This window comes from Sciurus vulgaris, assembly GCF_902686455.1.
Source record: "Sciurus vulgaris genome assembly, chromosome: X".
NCBI classification, from domain to species: domain Eukaryota; kingdom Metazoa; phylum Chordata; class Mammalia; order Rodentia; family Sciuridae; genus Sciurus; species Sciurus vulgaris.
The window spans coordinates 45264094-45281384 of NC_136471.1; the positions used below are offsets into that span (position 1 = coordinate 45264094).

The 17291-nt window shown below is 35.4% G+C and overlaps 1 long non-coding RNA gene across 8 annotated transcripts in view; it reads left to right on the forward strand.

Moving 5' to 3' along the window:
- Nucleotides 1–17291, forward strand: part of LOC306651963 — a 318748-nt gene that overhangs the window by 194933 nt on the left and 106524 nt on the right. For 6 of the 8 annotated variants that reach the window (XR_013761263.1, XR_013761266.1, XR_013761267.1 and 3 more), the window contains one exon: nucleotides 251–3131. The exons of the other annotated variants lie outside the window; for them this stretch is intronic. This is a non-coding gene — a long non-coding RNA (uncharacterized lncRNA). Of the gene's footprint in view, nucleotides 1–250; nucleotides 3132–17291 lie in introns of those variants that run through there. 8 annotated transcript variants of the gene reach the window in all.

Here is a 17291-nt window from a genome sequence, read left to right on the forward strand (position 1 = left end):
CTTTAAAAGCTACTTTTGTAGTTTTTTAAAAGTATGTTTTAAAAGCATTCAAAGACTAACAGTGAATTTTCTTAATTTTTTGCCTCTCAAACAAGGGAAATTCTATCTGCCTGCTATCTTTGTAACTCACTGAAGTGAAAAGTTACAGGAGACTTTAACTGTCTCTGCTCAAAGGTTAACATTTTTCTTCCAATCAATAGAACTTAAATAATCAGGCTTGTATCATAGTTTCCAATTTCTTTCCTTTCAGGTCATGGTGGTCTCCTTCCTAAGCTTCTTGGGTGGCATTTTAAAATGATGGTTAAGAAATGAGACTAAGTGGTGTACAAGACTGCTGACTTGGAGGAGAACTTTTCAACAGAAAGAAGCAAGGACTTGGACATTCCAGAAAAAAAAAATTAAAGCATTTTATATTTATATCTGAGTTTATTGTTGGGAATATAATACCTGCCTCCTGGGTTATTACAGGAATTAACTGAGCTAATGAATGGGAAACATTTTGTATTAATGAATGGCACAAATGCTACTCTGAAATCAGTCTGCCAGTCTCATCTCTGTTTCTCTGTCTCTTTCTGTTAAATCTTTAATACTCTCCCCTACTCTTTCAAACTCCAGAGAGAATCATTGTATCTTTTTCTTCTTTGACTGAGAATCTCTTGACTAACCGTCAGTTCTGGAGTTAAGCCTTCTTGGATTTGATTCTGAATTCTGCCATATCTACGTATGTTTTATTAACATACAAGTCACTTCTACAGGCCTTGATTTCTGCTCCTATAAAACAAGGCTAATGATATATACCTAACACAAATATCTAGAAGATTAGATATGATGACATATGAAAAGCATGTGCATAGTTCTTGGAACATAGTAGGTATTTTGTACACTAGTTCTACTATAGGTAGCCACTGAAAGCACAAAGGAAACTGTCCAAGTAGAACCTCTACTTCTTCCTCTTACTGACTCCCACTTTTTTTAAAGTGACAAGAACTCCTTAGTAGTCTTTCTGGATTTTGCATTTTGGTTACAAAGGCAGGTATATTTACCCTGGAATCTGAAATAAGCATATTCTGCAGCACTGCTCGGTTGTCCTCATGGGTCACTTGTGGAACTGCACACTTACTGGAAGAAGCTGACCTTCACAGAGAGAGGCCCATGCTCTTTGGTTAAGGTTATAGGAACAGCTGTGTACCCGGTGAAAGCCTGCAAAGAAATGCATTGGCACTTATGATAAGCTTTTCTCAGCATGTTGACATTTCTATTGGCTTCAAATAGCCCTTGATATTTTAATACATTTAGGCAGTTGATAGGCCATTTCCTAGCAAAGTTGGACTTAGCCATAACAGAGCCTGGTGGTTTCCATATGTGAACCTTAATACATGAATTATCTTCCAAGGTTTACTTTTAGAATGCTTGACAGGCACATAAATTTACTTATATCAACCTCATCTGTCATTATAATTCACAAATGAGGTTTTCATGTCTCAGTGATATCCTTGCTCTTCTAACTAAGCATCATCTTCCAAGTATCCCATATGCTCTAGATTTCTTTTGTCCTTTAGGATACTCATGGAAGCTCTGCAAGAATTAAGGGGCTGTCAAAGTTCTACTACAAACATAGTTTTATTACTGATGTGAAGCAAAGGATAAAGAACATATCATAGAAGTTATAGCCAAATCTAAGCCTTCTTACATTGTAGCCCAGTTATGAACATTTTTCTGTGATGTTTTGTAAACATTAAGAACTTATGTGTCCACCCAGCTTTTAATCATAATTTTGATGGCTTCTGCAAAGCAACTAAGTGGAGGTGATAAACTTAACATACAAGACTATAGATAGATTGATTATGGGGCCTTTAAAAACATTCTCCAAAACATATACCATGAAGAATTCCAAGACCTTTATTCTCCCAAAAGATTCCTACCAAGTTTATCCATAAATGAGGAATTATTAAAGTCCAGTCTATGTTCAGTGCATACAATAATGAACATATTACTTTTTGAACTCAACTAGATATAGAGGTAAAAGTAATATGAATGAATTAGGATTTTTTCCCATTTTCCTTTCCTTCTGTCACCAATGATCTGTGTCCCCACTGTCATAAGAGAGTAATGCAGAGGAAAAAAGGGTTAGAGGAAAAGATATTTTAAAAAATTAGGAGGCAGAGAATAGAGAAAACATGATGTTAGGCACCCTGCGCAGGATGTCTCAGTGGGATTTGGGTAGTAAAAGGAAATCATATTTGGAACTAGGAGCCCAAGAGACCAGTACAATCTGAAGGGTCTAGATATCAAAGGGTTACTTATTCTAAGTAAATATCTGGAGATTTGACCTCACTAGAAAACTAGAGTTTTACTTTGTGCAAACCAACATTAAGTCCTAGATATGGGACTTTGGTTATGAAACTTTTGCAAATGTTATACAAGATATGACTCACCTATACAAATCATTTTGTTTTCTTTTCCCAAATGTCCTTCAGCTGAGTATTTTGGAGTCACTATTGGAATAATCAGCATCATAGGTATTTCATTATGAGACATTTATTTTTTTCTGTATTACATCTGTCTATGCAAATTATCAATGTGTCTTAAAGACAATATATCCCCTCACAACCCAGAAAAATCAGGGTGACTACTATCACTATCCTTTGGAATGTAAAGTTTTTCCACTACAATACTCACAGGAAATTTACAAACCAGTTGGTTTTCTCCCATTTAGAAGTTGGTACATCCCCTTGGTTTCTCAGTACTTTTTGCCTAAGTTATATCATAATAATATGCCAAAATTGCAATACTTAAAAATGACTGACATTTGAGCAGGATCTTATATTCATCTACATGGAAGCTTGAGATATTTGCCCTCATACAGAACAAAAGGTTACAGTGATTGCCATCCTTTCAGCAGGGTTGTCCCATCAATTACCTCCTTACATTTTTCACCCACATAAATGGTTTTGTAACTCTGGAAAACTTAACAAAGACTGAGCCTGAAAGTCCTCATCTAGAAAATAGAGTAATATTTTTACCTTATAGAGTAATTATAAGAATCGGGGTGACAAAGTACATAAAGTATCTGTGGTAGATATTATGAATTGTTCCACAATATTCTGCACTAAACTTCTTCCTTAATCATAGTAGAATGATTCATTTTATTTTTGAACCCTGCCACCTGGAATTTGTTTCCCATACATCTTTACATCTGAATGTAAACTATGTGATTAATTTCTGAGCAATGGGATACAGTTGGAGAGGCAAGAAATTGTGAGCAAACTCCAGATAACTTCTAGCAAAGAATTGAATCCTGCTAATTGACAGGTAAGTAAATTTTGAAAGCAAAATTTTCCTTAGTCTTAACTTCACATGAGACTACATCTTCAGTTAGCACCTTGCCTGAAGCCTTATAAGATTATGAGACAGACAATACAGCTAAGCTATCCACAGATCCTGACCTACACAACTCTCAGTTGTTTAAGGTGCTAGGTTTGCAGCTATTTTTAATGCAGCAATGGGTAATTGACATAGCAATAAATGTGGGGGTTGAAATATTTGACTTCTAGAAAATGTTCTAACAGATGGCAAGTCTTTCTGCTACTCCTTCTGCTTGGTAGCTGGACTAAAGATGTGGTGGCTGGAACTCCAGCAGCCATTTTGAACCACAGAGAAGAACAATAAATCAAACAGAAACCGAGTACTGAAGATTATTATTTAGGATACTACTTTGGATCACCTACATCTACCTAGACAATACAAAATCAATGTCATCCAGTTGGCCCATTCCTGTAATCCCAGTGGTGTGGGAAACTGAAGCAGGAGGATCATGAATTCAAAGCCAATCTCAATAACTTGAAGCCCTAAGCAATTCAGTGGGACCCTCCCTCTAAATAAAATACCAAAAATGACTGGAGATGTGGCTCAGTGGTTAAGTGTCCCTGAGTTCAATTCCAGTATTTAAAAAAATCAGTGTCATTTTATTATTTTTTCTTTAAAATTTTTCAATTGAAGATAAAGCTATACCTAATTAGTGGTAGATTCTAACACTAATCTAATCATCTGTTAAATATATAAGAAATAATACTTCTTTCTCTCCAGCACATGGAAGAGAGAATATAAAATACCTCAAGCATAATACTTGTCTTTCAGGAACACACAATCTATTTTCAGAATTGGTTTATAGTTGAGTTAAATTTTTCTCACTGAACTCTACCTCCAATGACCTATCCTTCTTACCATTTAAATATACCAGTTTCTCTGAAGATGTTGATTTCTCTTTTGTGATAGGAAACATAGGAAACACGCATTTTATGATAGCAATATTCACCCTTAATCTTATCAATTGATCAAAAATATAAATCTTTATATATATATATACATACACATACATATATACTTACATATTTGTGTTTTGGTTTTGTCACTAGAAAGCTGTATGAATTTACCTAAATCCTTTACAACCTCAGAGCCTCAATCTCCCTTCAGCAAAAGAATAATAATAACATTTTCTTCCTGTTAGTGTAGATTAAATGAGATAATGCACTTAAAATATTCAGCATTGAACTTCACACAAGTAAATACCATGTAAATGGTAACTATAATTATCATATTATTTGGAAGGTTATAAACAATACATTTTTCTAACCAACATGTTTTGTGTTTATCCTGGCCTACTTCGGTTCTAATCTGCAATAAATTGGCTTTTGGGTTCCCTGAAGACAATGCTTAAACTTAAAAGAATTAGTCTAACACTGAAATTTTCAGGCACCAAGGCAGACTAAGAGTGCAGTTTTTTTTTTTTTTTTTTTTTTTACATTCTCCAGCATCCTTCACATTCCTCTTTATGCAGGTAGTCACTCTGTATTCTTATACCTATGGCAGACCCCAGAATGACAACAGAATATTATTTATTTTATTTTTCTGCAGAACTCCACAGGTACAAACTCTCCATACCATATCTCACCTTTGTTCAGTCTTCTGCTAGGGCATCTTCTTTCTTTGTTGTTTTTAAAGCAGCTATTTCTTAGGCCTTGATTTTTATATTAACCCTATGGAAAGACCTAGATACATACAAGCATCACAACCTGGTCACTGGTACTACTTGCAGCATATAAAGAAAAATAGTGGTCAAATTTTGGTCTCTTCTATGAATTTAATGCTTCATTTTGTTGTGGGGGTCATCTGTGAGATATTCTGGCAAATGTTTGCTGGCCTCATCTTCTGGAAGTCAGGGTTAGTCACATAATTTACTCCCAGGTTCATATGAATTTCTTTACGCTGTTCATCCAGCTGCTTTGGCTGGCCGAAGACTGCTAAATACTAGAATTTTCATACAAAACTCTCTCTGCTCTCTACCCCACCCAAGAAGCTTAGTTCCCTCAGGGGTGTGATCAGAATTGAAATCACTGGAAAATTATTGTAGCTCTAATTGATGATAAAGAAATTCTTAGCTGGCCCCAGGGTTTAGCAGGCTCAAATATTCTGTACAAATGAGATTTTTGACAGAGAAAACTGCATCTCTGCAGACTTTAATGTTAGTGATGAAATATATTTCTAGTAGAGGAGAAAGATATTCTAACTTGTCTTCATGAGATTTTAGTGTGATATTTTTTCTTTTTCCTAGTCATGTGGCTGCACAATTTCACCGCTTAATTTCCATTTTTTCCTTTTAAATGAAAAAAATTTTCTTAAACAGAAAAAAACCGTTAGTGTATGTTGACAAAGTGTAACTATTTTTACATGTAATTTGCTTTTGTGTTTGTTTTTTAATTTTTTTATTTTTTCAGACTGCATTTTGAACATTTGAGAAATACACATGCATGCATACATATGTGTTTTTGTATAAACATTATATATATATATATATAAAATCATTATACATTCTCTAGAATGAAGTTAACAGATTTCTGAAGAAGAATGTTACTAGTCACTAATTGGTGATCATGGTTTTAATCAATGACACTGTCCATAGATGTTTTAAAGATGTAGTCAGAGACAACTAATATTTCCCTTGTTGATGCAATAGTCTACCAAATTGGTCATCAAGTAGATTCTCTCTATGTGTTTTACACATATTCTATCTTACTTACATATACAATATGGTTACATTTTTTTAAAGGAACTGAAAGTAAAGGGTTTGTGAGGATGTGGAGAATTTGAAAACCTCATACATTGCTTATAGGAGTACATACTGGTACAGATACCACGGAAAAACAGTTTGGTAGTTCCTCAAAAAGTTAAACTGTGGAATCACCATATGATCCAGTGAATCTACTCCTAGGTGTAAATCAATAAGAACTGAAAATTAGTGTTCAAATAAAAGCCTGTATATTAATATGCATAGCAGCACCATTCACACTAGCTGAAAGGTGGAAAAATGTAAATATCTATCAACTGATGAGTGGATATACAAATGTATACACACAATGGAATACACTCAATCTCTAAAAGAAGTGAAGTACTAATACATGCTAAATATTATGAATCTCAAAAATGTTATTCTCAATGAAATAAGTCAGACAGTAAAGGTTGAATATTGTTTGATTCCATTTATATGAACTATTCAGAATAGGCAAATATATACAGGAAAAAGCAGATTATAGGTTGACAAGTCCTGGGGGAAAAGGGGAAAAAAGGAGTGAGTGCTTAAAGGATATAAGGTTTTCTTTTGATATGATGAAATATTTGGGAACAAGATAGAAGTGTTGATCGGACAATACTGCAAATGTACTAAATGTCTCTGAGTTGTATGCTTTAAAATGGTTAATTTTATGTTCTTTGAATTTTACCTAAAAAATGTGAAATGAGCTCTGTCTTATATTTAGCTGGGAAGTCTACTGACTCATTTACAAGAGAGCATGCAGTCATCATTCCTATTGTTTTCATGGAAATTTGTTTTTCAACAGTGAGGTTTACATTTTGCAGTTCTGAGATTAATTTGGTTTAGAGAGCAGAATACAGCAAAAGAAGAAAAAATATGTATTTAAAGAAAGTAGTCTTAGCTATTTGATAGTGTCGATATCAAGTTAAAAGTTTCCTTAGAGGCCATATAGGTCAACCTAAATCCTTATTAAAACTCGTGTGTTCATGGCTGTTGAAAATCAATGGGTCTAATTGATACACGTTTTTTTCTGTTTAACTTGTCACATGTTGTGTTCCACTAATGATATTCTGTTTTTAGTTCCTCAGATATTCATGTTATTTCATTTCTTGACCTCTTTATATTTTCTGTCCTTTTTTTTCTTGGAATGCCTTTCTTACATTTGGCTACATAGCAAAGTTACTCCTCTTTTAGGAACTAAATCAAAGTGTCACTTCCTCAATCTGACTTAGTTTCTCCTTCTGTTGTACTTGACATCTTGCACATGCATCTCTGAATGCATTTAGAACACTTATAATTACATGCTTGTGTTCCTATTGTTTTCACTAGCTTGTGAGTTCCTGAACAGTACCTATATCTATTTTTCTCTGAACTTGTCAAAGTGGCTAGAAAAGTGCAGAGCCTACAAGAAGAGCTGAGAAAAGTTTGTTGAGAAACTTAATTACACAAATGACACTCTAATACTGTTTTTCTTGGAGGAAGGAGAATTATGAAAATACCATTGGAAACTCAGTGATATCTGAGGGTGATTGTAGCTGCCACAAAATTCTTTTTGAGAATTTTAGCCACAAGGAATCCTGTCTCAAAGCCTCAATCATTTAACTCCTCCCAAGATATAATGTCTCTGCTGTTTTGTTCCCAGCTTCTCCATTTGAGAAAGGTTCCTGATTATTTGTGCTGGCAAAAGTATTTCCTGTAGATGCTCTTAATGTAAAATACAGCATTCTGAGATCATGGGATCTACACTGAAGAAGTATTTTTTCTACTTGTATCTGCTGCCATGGCTCAATTGTTCTGAAGACTTGGCCACTTTTTTGTGACCTGATTTTCTCCAAAAAAGACAACTCCCTCATCCCAAGAGCCCTTGAAAGTCTCTAGAAGCTTTAGCAAGGCAGATGAGTCCGCCAACTTCAGCACTCTGCCAGTTTCCATCCTGTACATGTTTTTAACCCTCAGGGTAGAGTGAATGCCTGGAGATATTCTTTCATAACATTTGTTTGGCAAGAAAAATAGAAAAAAAATGATAGCAGCCAAGGGTCACAGTTTCTACATCCTGCAAGAATATCTTTAAGCATATTCTACTTTTATTTTTGCAGAGTAAAAAGTTCAGAGCTTGAGACAACTCTTCACATTATCATTTTTCTTTTTCTTTTTTAATTCATGGGATGGGGGCTATCACACTTATAATTACAGATTGCTCATATTCCTCAAGTTTGTTTCATTTTAAAGTATTAACTTCCTTCCTCTTTCCTGTGCATCCTTCTACCTATGTTCTCTTTTCAATTTCTAAAGGAGGTACTCTAAATTTGAGGATCACTGACCTTTAGTAGCATCCATAGATGTGCTTCTGGAAATATGGGAAATTCCCTCAGGTTGTTATCTGGGAAAAAAATTATGTACTTTTTCTGTGCATGTTTTGTTTTTGAGGAATTGAATCTATGCATTTCACTAGATACCCTACGTGGTCCTAAAGTTTCTTCAGAACCATCATCATATATCAACTTAAATGAATTTACTTTAAGGGAACACTGCAGATAATAAAATAAGGGTCTCTGACCCCAAAAGAAGTTTCTGCTCAAGAAATCTCTCTTTCTTTTAGGGAGTTCTTTTGAAATGAGGCTGGAATTTTCTGGATTGCTTTGTGATTGAATCCTCACACCTTGAGATTGAGTCTCCTTATTCATGCTGCTGGAACTTAGATATCACTAGCTAAGCTGTTGGAAGTCACATAAAAATCACCAGTTGTAGCTCCTAAAGGAGAAACAGCAAAGGAACTGTTGCTGGACTTATAAATCTTTTTCAAATATTTGAGGTCCAGTTGTTATTTGTAGGTTTCTGCAGAAAATGTTCCAGCATATTAATATCTGTGAATTTATATGTGAAAACCTGTGTACATTTCTTTATCAATCTGCATTTATTCAGCGCTCCAAGATGATTTACACCCTCCTGGTCCCTGAACACCCTGAGGACAAAGTGTTACACATACTCCCAATTATTTATGCATAAAAATATGAGGTTTGGCCATTGGACTCACTGACATAGCTAAACATTTTTGGCCTCCTCACAAGGTAAAGAGTGGAGATGTGGCGGTTTGTGGACTTACATTCCATAGTCTGCACTGGTCTGTGGGGGAAGTGAAGAGTTGGGAGAAAAAGAGCTCCTTCAACTTCTCAGGCTACTCTTGGAGAAACAAAGTTTCATCCACTGAGGCACAACAGTAGAATTGGGACATTTTCAGATTTTGTTAACTTGGACTTCTCATTTATGCGCTTAAGTCATTCCCTTTCCCAACATTGCTCCCTGTATGTATGCTTTGTTTGGCTTAATAGGGAGAAGTTGCATATGAAGTGCATATATTTCACATTTGGTAGTCTCATATCTATGTTCACCATTCGCCCAGACTTGACAGAATTTCTGCTTTCCTACAGCCTACTCATTGTTGAGTATTACCAAAATTGGGGTCTATGACTTATCCTACAGATCATCTGCATGTTTAATACAAAGCTCAGCATATAATACTTAGTATCTACTAATTATTTCAACTTTCATATTAAGTAGAGATTTCTGGACCATAATGATTAAAAATAATATCCCCAAGTCCAAGAGATAAGGTGGTTGGATATTTGTTATGGTTTAAATATGAAGTGTCCTCCAAAAGCTCACATGTGAGACAATGCAAGAAGATTCAGAGGAGAAATGAATGGGTTGTGAGAGTCTTAACCTAATGAGTGAATTACTCCCTAATGGGATTAACTGCATGGTAACTGGAGGTGGGTGGATGTGGCTGGAGGAAGTGGTTAATTGGGGGGTATGTGTGTGGGGTATATATTTTGTATCTAGAGAGTGAATTCTCTTTCTTTGCTTCCTGATCACAGTGTGAGCTATTTCCCTCTGCCACGACTCTTCTGCCATGATATTCAGCCTCGCCTTGGGCCCCAAGGAATGGATCCAACCCTCTATGAACTAAGGCCTCTGAAACTGTGAGCTGTCAATTAAACTCATCTTCCTCTACAATTGTTCTGGTTGGCTCGTTTAGTCACAACACCGAAAGGCTAAAATAATATTCAATTTAAGACCTAAAGCCAAAAATTAGAGCTCATTGGTCAGATGTGGCTTCTGTTCTTAGTAGTGGTCAACTCAGGTTGGATATGGTTAGACTGGACCTGACTCTAATTAGTGGACAAAGCTGAAAGCTTCTAGGATTTTTTTTTTTCATTTACACCAGAATGATCTATGACCCTTCTGATGGGTATATTGAAACACAATGATAAGTGTTCAGTTTCCAAAATTGTTCCACATGATAAGTCAGTGTTGTTTTAGTCCAAGTTAGTTTGACAGTGCAAGAAAGTTTGACAGAAGGGCAAGTCTTTTAAACTATCCTTTTAAAAAAATCCTACTTTTATAGGATATTGTTGACCATATGTTAGAATGTAAGCTCTATTGTGGCATGTCTCTGTATTTGTTTTGTTCATTTCTCTATCCCAGAGACTTAAAAAGTACTTCCAGAGAGGAGGCTCAATAAAACATTCCAAGTAGACTCAAACAATGAAGAGCTTACTGAGCAGCAACTATGAGCCTTATAAAATAACATGTTTTCTGGAGAGAAAATGAAAATTTTGAAAATGAAGCAATTCTTATTATCCATGAGTTTAGAATCCACCTGAAAATGTGAACAATCCAAAACAATTACATTTTAAAGCACCCCAAGTGAAAAAAGAAATATTATTTTTGGCTTTGCTATTAATTCACTGGGTTAATTTGAATAAGTCACTTTATTTGGGAGTATCATCTTCTTCACATTTGTAATACTATGAATTGGATAAATTTAGAGATTTGACATAGTAATTCTGTACTTATTAATGCAGAGGAACAAGAGATACAGTGATCTGTAATAGTCAAAGAATGTAGGGTAAAAGGTGGACCAGAATTTGACCTTGAAGGATGAGTGCCACTTAACTTTGTGGAAGGAAGAACTGGGAGAATTTCAGGAAGAAGTACGGTATATACAAAGGCATGGGGTAAAGCATGAGTTTAACATAGATAGGAAGACTTTAATAGTGGAGGATATGTTTTGGAGAAGAGGGAGGAATAAGTTTGCCAAGAGGGAGTTGTGAAGGAGTTACAAAAAGTAAGAAAAGAGTTTTGGACCCATCCAGTCTTATATAAAGTGTGTGTATATGCACTTAATTCTTAGAACAGTGTCTGGTACACAATGAACTAAATGTGCTTCAACTATCAAATAAGTGTGTGTGAGTGTGTGTGTGTGTGTGTGTGTGTGTGTGAGAGAGAGAGAGAGAGAGAGAGAGAGAGAGAGGAGAGAGAGAGAATATATGTGTTTGGTGGGGACAGGAGAGGAGAAAATAGGGGAATGGAGGGGAAGGGAAGTGAAAGGAGAGTAGAGAGAGAGGGAGAGGTAACTAAACATTAAGTAGATCAACAGTAATGGTGAAGGTCAATTAGAAAGTAATCCTGGTAGATAGATTCACAACTACTTTGGGCTTTGTGTATGTAGTGTATAGGTGTAATATTTAGGATTTCAACAATCTGAGTATATAGTCCTGGGGCTACAGTCACAGGTTTGAGTTGTAAATATTCTTAGATATCAAACATTTCAACCTCACACTTAAACTAGAAATCCTTCGTGCATTTTTCCAGTCTCTTGAGGGTTTTCAGTGACAAAGTTTACCATTTTACAAGGCAGCACAATCTGTTTATGGGTAGTTTACATCCACAGAGCTTTCTGATTCTGAGCCTAAATTTGCCTCCTCATGAGTTCTACTTATTATATTGGTTCTCCCTTTGGGACTACACTGAGTATGTCTAATTTTGCTTCCATGTCACATTCTGGCTAAATCTCTTCTTTTTCAGGAAAAACATTTCCAGTTCCTTCAATCATCCCTTCCATGGCATGATTTCAGTACTTGACCATCTGGACCATCTTTCCTCTGAAATATCTCTAGACTGACAAGGTTCTTATTAGAATATGGGTGCCCAAAAGTGAACAAAGTCTTCCGGATGTGGTCTGGCTAGTGTGGTGTTCTCCCTTAGACCAAGCATTCTACTTGTATTTCTCTATTCTAACACTGCATTTGCTTTCTAAGCAGCTACATCACACTATTGACTCATTTTAGCTTGTGATTGCCTGAAAGCCACAATTATGCAATGGCTTATTGACCTAGTGAACTTCCTCTTTATTATTTTGGCTTTTCAGACCTGTTAGAATCTTCATGAGTGGAAAATTCAGGGAGTTTGGCAGGATAAAATATTACTAGGGTTGTTTTATTTGCTAGGAGAGGTGAATGCCTGCTGAGGTACACCCACAAACTCACTAATTCCAAGTAGTTGGAGGATCTATTTGCTGAATTAGTGAAAAGTCTGAATCACATTCTACTTTGATAAAGAATGCTATTTGATAAGAAATAGTAATTGGAATAAAGATTATGGTAATGTTTTCAAGGGAAGGACATACTTGACTAACTTTAATGAATAGACATGACTAGCAATTAACAGCACCCTTCCTTGCATACATTTCATGGTTAAAATCCTTTAAAACATTCCCTGTAGTGCTCAAGTTGTGCATGAATTTTCTAAGCTAATTTTTTTCTCTGAACAGAAGAGAGGAAAATGTAAGCAAATGGTAACAGTTTTACAGCACCTACTACATAGGTGAGGGTCTCTTCTGGGCATGTAATATATTCATTTGGTCTTCCCAACAATCTCATGAAGTGGATACTATTGTTATCCTTAGCATTCTCATCTCTGTCTTCCTGATGAGGTAACTGAGGCACTCAAAATATAAGTAAGTTGACCAAACTGAAATATTCTGTAAATTGAAATCTCGAATTCAAAGTTAGGCAGTATGGCTCCAGAGTTGGTGCTAACAGTGCTTCTCTTATCCCAACACTCATCCTTAGCAGAAAGTAGCATTCAAATGTCTTACAATATCTCGAAAATATCCCCCACTTGCATTGGCCAGGAAGATTAAATTTAAGATCAAGTCCATCTCCTAGGATACAGAATAATCTATTTTCTCTCCTGCAAATATTGTTGGTAGTTTTGGGAAGGAAGATTCAGAACTAATTTGGGCTTTGTGTTTGTAGTATATAGGTGTAATATTTAAGATCTCACAGATTAATCTATGAGACATAAAGATGTTAAAAATAATTTAGAGTCTCTTTCATTGGTAAAACATTGTCTATCCTCCACCTGAAAAGGTAGATGAATGGGTGAATACTTTGAGAATCCAGTCTGAATTGCTGAGGGCATGATTAGGATAGTGGAGAGTATGACCAATCATGAAACCTAAATTCTAGTTTTGGCTTGGTCACTAATTGGTTCTCTAAAGCTGGATAAGTGACAACATTTCTGCATCTCAGTTTCTCCATTTTTAAAGTAAGAGGATTAGGTGATCTTTTAGGTCCCTTCCTACTCTAATATGCCATGTTTTAAGATATTAAAGGAAACCAATGGTGGAAAAGTAAAGAAAAAGTTTAAAGAACTTCCGTGAATGAAGTAATAATGTCAAGTCTTGGTTTCACAATTTTTAATCATCATATGGTTGTGGCTGGATTTGAAAGGCTAAGAGGAAGATCAATGACCCTCATCCTCCACAACATGGCTCAGAACTGGGTTTGCTCACATTAAAGGACAGGAAAGGAAAAAAGAAATCTTTCAAACCAATAAAGCTAATTTCATGTGAATTGGCATCAGTGCAAAATAAATTAGATGAGTAGTTTACAGTATATATCCAATAAAAATCTGGCTTGTCTTGAAACATTGAGCTTTTTAAACAAATTTTACTGCCTGGTCTATGGCTTTGTGGTTCTATCATGCTCAAGGAAAAATGCTGACAACTTGTTTTTTGTTTCCACTGGCAGCATTACTGTTTTTAAATTGAAATGATAAATGGTTGGGTATGGTGCAATGGTTGAGTTCTGAGTTGTATGGTGATATTCTACATTTCTCTTTAATGCACACATTTTTATTTCCAGGTATATTTCTACTGTTTCAGAAGGACAGTAGGTAATTCAGAAGAACCATTAGGTAATAATCATAATGAATGAGCAATTATATGGATTTTGGTCCTAATTCTCAAAAAAAGAATTTGCTTTAATTTAGTCTTCTCTTCATTGAATGGGAGTGCTTTGAGCAGACTAGACAACACTAAGAAAATTCCTCCTTGTTTTTTTTTTTCCTATGGGGGAACCCAGGTGTGCAGGATATTTTTCTAATTTATTTTTTTCCATGCCTTTTGAAGCATTTGAGAACAGTTGATTTGTATTTTCTCCACACACATTGCCAAAGACAGTGCTGGAGACCTGGAAAGATTCATTTTGATCTGAAGGTAGTTTTGCTTGCCATGTGCTTGTGCAATAGAGCACAAGTTGATAATCAAAACCAACTCCCCGACCCTTAGCTTAGTCCTTCGATGCCTTATTTGAATCTTTGCGGGAAAGCTTAAACCTTTCTATCTTCGTCTGCCAAATGAGATGATCCAGTTCCCAAACATTATACACAATCATTTTTAACCACTGTGGAAATGGAGCAATCAAAAAAGACTGCTGTTTGTGTTAAGATGTGTTGTGTATATTAACAAAATTATTCATAAGTGAAACTTACTTATCTTGGAATCCCTATGACTCCTCTGCTTCTTGTTCATATAACTCTCACTCCCACCGTCAATATTTTCACAACACTCCCCATGTACCCAGTAACTTCTTGAATTCCTGCATTCTCCCTACTTTCTATCTCCTTCCACCATTATCAAAAAATTGTCCCTCAGTTGTCTCATAATGGTAGGCTTCTGTATTCCACAATATATTTGTCACTTGAGCAAGTCACTTAGCCTCTGGACCTCAGTTTTCCCATAACTGAAATGAAGGGATTGAAGTAGTTCCTATCCAGTTATAAAATTGCAGAAGTCAATGCCTTTATTAATGTGTTATTTAGTAAATGTGTTTCTTTTCCTGATAGAGGAGTTTAGTGGAATCATAAAGGCTAGATTATTGCAACTCACTAAAATCATCATGATTTAACATAGTTTAAATTATTTTAGGACACTGATGATAGGACTGTTGGGAACTCCCTCATGAATATTTATTTCCTTTAAGTCACACTCCATAAATGGCTACCTATTTTGCTTATGCCTATAGTCTTATCCCTATGTTGATTTCCAGGTAGCAAATATTCCATAAATGTAGGCATTTAATAAAAAATAGAGGTTTATATGATTCTTTTAAATTTGACTCATTACATATTTAGTTGAAATCAGGTCCTATTAGGAAATAACCAATATTTCTGACAAGCTTCTTTAGCAAACTTCACTGTTGGTATCATCCCAGCCATACTTTCCCAGATAGTTCAGTATGATCAACTCTTCCAAGATATTGTCTCACTGCAAAAGCAATCACTTCTCCCAAATGCTACTTGTGTATCAAATGATTCTTTAACTCAAAAAAAAAAAATTCTCTTCCTGAAACACAGCTCATTTAGGGCCATTATCAAAAAGCTCCTTAATCAGCTTTTGGCCATATTAAACTACTATAAGAAGAATAGAGTTTGATTTTACCCAGGTTAAGGAAAAAAACAAACTGTGGTTGATTTTTTTTTTCTTTTGGTGTTGTTTTTTCTATTTTCTTTTTGGCTTCTCTTTCTTTTAAAACAAAGAACAAAATGACAAATCCAAATTTGAGACATCTGGATGTTTCCCATCATGAGGCTTAAACATCTGCATTTTTTCACTTCTCATCCAGATGTTTTGGTCTTATGTAAACCTAGCTAAAGTGAAGCAGAATATCAAGCAATCATCTGGGGACTTTGATTAACATGGACAGCAAATCTGAATAATCCATGTTCTGAGAGTTCTGTTTTTTGTCTAGTGCAGAACGCATTACTAATGAGGTCAAAGTTACTGTAGTCTTGTTCCTTGTATGGGCCAGTTAGCTCTAATCTGTTCCATGACCACAGAATGCACCTCTAGCCTCAGCCAGCTGTCTGGAAAATGAGTGTCCTTGGTCATACATGCAGTCACGCAAGAAACTGAATAGCCGATCTCTACCACTTGGAAAATAAAAGTGCATTTCCCATGGATTGTGGATCAGCTGTGTAATTTTGTTATAAAGTAGTAATTATAATACTAACTCTCATATGGTTCTTGTTTTTTGCCAAGCACTCTTCTAAGCACTTTATATACATTAATTCACAATGTTCACAGCTGCCTGCATATTGTTACTATATTCATCTTATAAATGAGAAAATGGAGGCAAAGAAAGTCTAAGGAAATTGCCCCAGATAAAATGGGTGGCATTTTAGTTTTCTAGGTATTTTCTCACATCTTCTCTATCAAAAATGTTGGGAAACTTGAATGCATTGGTTACCTCAAAAATACATCAGAATTCAGATATTTCTGCATAATCAATTTAAGGGTGGAAATACTACTGAGGCACAACCTGTGCCCATAAAGTAGGTTAATCTAATCTCTATTCTTCCACCTGATATGATAATTATAGGTATAAAAATAACTTGCAAAAAGGAAAGGCAAGTGTTTGTTGGCAATAAGTCAGCATATTATGTAGCATTTAGGGAAAAGGATGATGTGGTTAGGAGCAATGAAATATGTTGGTTGGTCTCATGGAACCAAATTGAATACTTTGAGGAAGAATGATTTGTGTGACTGGCAGAGTGCTTAAGAATCTTTGATCTCCAAGCATGAATTGACTTAGAATCCTAAAATTTCTAGTCCCAGAAAGGATGTAGAGAGATACTCTAATATATTCTTTCTCTTTGCTTTTTATAAAATAGCAAATGATAAAAGTGCTTGCCTAAAGAAGAACTGAAAAAAATAACTCTCATATATTTGAAAAACTCCAGAATTTGAAAGTTCACAGATGCTTCCAAATATATTCATCCACTTAATCAACAAATGTGATGTAAGCACCTACTCTGTGACCTGCTCTATTATGGGTGTTTAGAGTAGCAAGTGATAAGATGAGGTCACTCATCTTCAGAAACTCTTAGTGTAGTCCTGTGTTTTTCCCTTCATAAACATAAAGATTCTTCTTGCTATAACTTCCTAAGTAGTTATGGAAAAGCAAATGTAATGGAGTCGATGATCATTAAGCCCCATTTTCTTTTCCCTGGAGAACACAGACTACATTTCCCACCCTCCCAACTGATCCTCCTTTGGAATTTGTGTGCTTTCTAT